The following is a 4,389-nucleotide window of genomic DNA, read 5'->3' as shown; positions in this document are numbered from 1 at the left end:
AATTCCCAAGGCATAATATTTTAATTCTAAATTTAAATTCATTAATTTTTATATTTACCTTTAAAGTTAAAATTTTAATAGAAAATTTAATTTAATTTATTTTTTTATCCTTAAAATTATATAGTTTAAAGTTTAAATTTCAAAAATAAAATAAAATAAAATATTTATTATAGAAATAAATATTATTTAATTAATTTTTTATAAAAGTTATGCTTTTAGTGGCGTTTGTGAAAAAGCGTCGCTAAAAGTCAATGTTATAACGGCGTTTATGGAGAAAGTGTCGCTAAAGGTCTTGTTCTTTAGCGGCATTTTTTGAAAAAAGCGCTGCTAAAAGTCTTGTTCTATAGCGTCATTTTTGGGGAGTCTGGTCTTTAGTGGCGTTTGTGGGAAAAGCGCCGCTAAAGGTTCTGGTCTTCAGCGGTGTTTGTGGAAAAAGCGCCGCTAAAGGTCCTGATCTTTAGCGACATTTGTGAGAAAAGCGCCGCTAAAGGTCCTGGCCTTTAGCGGCATTTTTTCCGACGCTTTGGTAAACGCCGCTAAAGGCCTAAAAAACGCCGCTAAAAGCCTGTTTTGGGAACTTATACGTTCGTCTTCGTATCTCATCAGTATAAAGCCTGTCTTTTTTTTGGAGTTACTTATTCTATACTAATTAATTTTACACAGGTGGAGCCTGTGTGTTGCCTTCCTCATCAAAGACAACCCTTGTCCACACAGGCCTATGAACATTGATCTTCAGCTTTTTTTTTCTTCAAGATCCGTGTTGCTAAATTGAAAATAAGAAACTAGCTCAAAAACTGATTTCAAGTAATGGACTACAAATAAAACAAATCATTAAGGTAAAACTATCCAGCGGCATACATAATTGACTAATGTAAAACGATCTACCTATTCCCAGAAAAAGAAAAACTAGAATCTGTGCAAGTTACCACGTAACCAGGTAAGCTTACGAGCCAAAGCAGCTATATAAAAGAATTTACCATTTAACCTACTAGTACATAAATGAAATTATTTTTTCATTATTGCAACTAATATAATCATAAATAATTTAAGAAAACAACTAAAAAACAACTCTTATCTACCTAAAGCATAAGAATTCAAAATCTTTTAGATTATTTGATAAATAAAATATTTTATCTTTCTTGCCTATAAAATAAAATAAAATAAAAAACAAGAATAAAATTAGTTCAACCCCAAGTCCTTTGTCAAATTTAATTAAACCTCAAGTTCTTTGTCAAAAGAAAAGAATATATATAAAAAGACCAAGAAAACACACACCTAGAAGATGAAAAGAGATAGACCTTGAAGAGTTTTTGCAAGCAAATTGATTAAACTTCTTCTATGGTTGAATTTTTTTATATTTGATTCTTGTTTTTTATTTTATTTTATTTTATTTTATTGGTAAAATATTTTATTTTCATGTGGCATATTATTATTTGAAGTACAAAATGTTTTCAGGCAGTACAGAGAAACCCTTATCTACCTAAAGCATAAGAATTCAAACAAAGGAACTGAGCTTCACTGATTATGTATAATCTTTTCATAAATCAAAATAAAAGTTTATTATGTATTAATTTATAATTTCATTATTTCATTCTGTAGGTGAAAGAAACAGAATAAGCATGTCAAATATTGGAACCTTTTGCTTGACACCGAACCTCAGCATAAACATACAAACAAGAAAATCAAGCATCTCTCTACCAAATGGGCACAACTTGTATTAGCTAAAAGTACAAGAGATCATTGCAAGGAATTCAGTTAGTACAAATTCTAACACACATTGTTCCCTAGACCATTTAATATCAACAACCATGAATTGATGATGGTGCTAATTCCCGCATGGCTATAAGCTTTCATTACTTTCCCTTGACTGAAAGATTGTAGAGGAGGTTAAATCATAATCATCAACTCTAATATGAAAACAATATAATTTTTTCTTTTTAAGAAAATGAAATCTATCCCACATTAGAAAGAAATATGAAAAATGCTCAAATAACTCAATGTGAAAGTGAAAACTGAGAGCTAAAGCTAATCTTATAAAACATATATATAATATAAAAAGTTAAGAGAAAGTAATTTTGTACAAAAGAAAAGTTTGGATCAAAAAAAGGGAAAGAAACTTTGAGTAATTTAATTATATAAAATAATTAAAAACAAAGACTAAATTGGAAAAAAGATTTGTTTTTCCATAATGAAAAGGAGCAAAATAATGTTCAAACTTCAAAGAAAATTATGTGAAAAAGACTTAACAAATACAATATTAATAACATATTTTTTATTTCTTAGAAAATGGTAAGAAACACATACAAACTTTGAATCCAAAACTGGAATTTGGCAAATACATAACACAGGCAGAATCAATCTTATGTTCAAAAGCAAATATGCTTTACCCGCCCCCCCCCCCACACCTCCCCCCAAAAAACTATCAAAATAAATATTAAAAGTCAATGTTGTTAATAAAATAATTAAAAAAAAAAGAAACTTTGAATCTAAAAATGAAATTACAGGGAAGAAATTAGTTTAGAACTTTGAATGTGATGGGAAAAAGAAACAAAAGCAAATATCTTTACAAAGGGGGAAAAACAAAAATGTGAAATGAATATTAATGCAGACATTATAAGCAAAACCCAGAAAACATAACAAATTACAAATAAAAAAACACAGAAAAATAACAAATTACAAATAAACAAATTCCAGCATGGCTATAATGTAGACCTTTAGTTTGCATTGCAAATGACACAGAAAAGTCGAGCAATTATGAAAATGCTTTATAGAAAGTTCATGGTTCCATTACAGGTCACCTGTCAACAAATATCCATGGTGGACAAGGGCAGCAGAAGCCATTAAATTTCTTCAAAGACTTCATGAAATAATTATTCTAAAAAATATATGTTTGAAGCTTAAACTTGTTTATATATACAAAAACCTTATTGAGTGGTTGATTCATAACATTAAGCATTACAAAATTTTCGTTGAAGTTTTCAAATCACAAGCATATAACCTTCCACCAAAAATGGAACCTTTAATTATATGTTTTTCCCTGGTTCAACAGATATATATATATATACATAAGCACGAGCATACATATCAGCAAGAAAACTAGGAAATATAGCACATTTAGTAGAAACCCAACAACAAAAAAGGAACCTTTAAACCCGCCCCCCCCCCCAAAAAAAAACTAAATAATTGAACAGTCAATTATATGAAATTAAACAAACATCTAAGAAGCACAAATAAAACCCATGTCACCAACCAAACCCCATTAAATTTAAAAAAAAAGGCATAAAATTTAAAATTAAAAAAAATAACATACATATCAGCAGGTTCTTGAACCTCTTCTGCTGCAGAAAAGAAGGCATCTTTTTTCCAAAAATCAAAATTATTTGCAACCGTCATCTTCTTCACCGTTCAACAGCTTAAAACCCAAAAATAATTTGCTTTTTTTGAACGCGCACACACACACGTGCACCAAAAAAAAAACTAACAAGAGATTTGAATTTTTTGGTGGGTTTTCATTTGTTTACTTTGATTTCTTTGCTTTCTCTTCTTTGCTAAGGAAATTATAGAGAAAGCAGAGACATGGCTAAGCCAAAGAAGAGAAAGAAAGACAGACAGAGAAAAGAAGAAACGTACAAACGATTCTTCTTTATTTTTTTAGTCAATAGCGGAGTCATCAAAATCGTCTTCGAAGTTGTTGAAGAAATCGGCATAGGCGAGCTTGTTGTTGGAAGCGATGACGCCTTCGCCGAAGATCTCCGGTGTGTCAACACCGTTGACTTCCATGGCTAAACCTTGGTCGTCTGGGTCCCTCACGAATTCCATCGGCGTCGGCCTCATCTTCGCCCCCTTTTCTTTAGGCTTCTAGGGATTTCTTTGGTTGATTTAATTTTAATTATTTTTGTTGAAATATCTTTCCCCCCTCATCTTTCCCCCCCTCATCTTTACAATTGATTATGGATTTTACGTTTTTAGAAAAAAACGCCACTAAAAAATTAAATTTATCTAGTGAAACTGCACGTTATGAAAAAATTCAATACATATTTGCGGCGTTTTTCCGTCCAAACGTCGCTATTGCTTACCTTTTGTGGCATTTTTCTCATAAACGCCGCTAATAATTAATTTTTTTCACAATTGTATATTTAATTATTATATAATTCATATCAATTTTAAATAAATAAATTTTGAAATTTTAAGTAATATTAAAAAGGATTAGATAAATTTTAAAATTTTTATATAATTTTTTATGTAAGAAAACAAAAACAAAAACAAAAAATTTTAAAGCAAAGAGAAAAAAAGCATTAAAAAACTATATTAATGATAATTTTAATAAATTAAAATTCATATTATCTCTTTTACAATTATATAATAAATTGTTTAGTATATAAATTAAAA

At 29.4% G+C, this 4,389-nt stretch overlaps 1 long non-coding RNA gene across 1 annotated transcript; it reads right to left on the bottom strand.

The window, feature by feature from the left end:
* Positions 1-1,404: 1,404 nt before the first annotated feature.
* Positions 1,405-4,058, bottom strand: LOC107914794 (uncharacterized). The gene is made up of 2 exons (XR_001689015.2): positions 3,311-4,058; positions 1,405-1,867 (listed from the first exon to the last, which is right to left on the bottom strand). It is a non-coding gene; the product is annotated as an uncharacterized lncRNA (long non-coding RNA).
* Positions 4,059-4,389: the final 331 nt, after the last annotated feature.

The sequence above is a fragment of the Gossypium hirsutum genome, chromosome D10 (assembly GCF_007990345.1).
Source record: "Gossypium hirsutum isolate 1008001.06 chromosome D10, Gossypium_hirsutum_v2.1, whole genome shotgun sequence".
Lineage (NCBI taxonomy): Eukaryota > Viridiplantae > Streptophyta > Magnoliopsida > Malvales > Malvaceae > Gossypium > Gossypium hirsutum.
The sequence above is the reverse complement of the archived record's forward strand: the minus strand, read 5'-3'. Positions and strand labels throughout refer to the sequence as shown.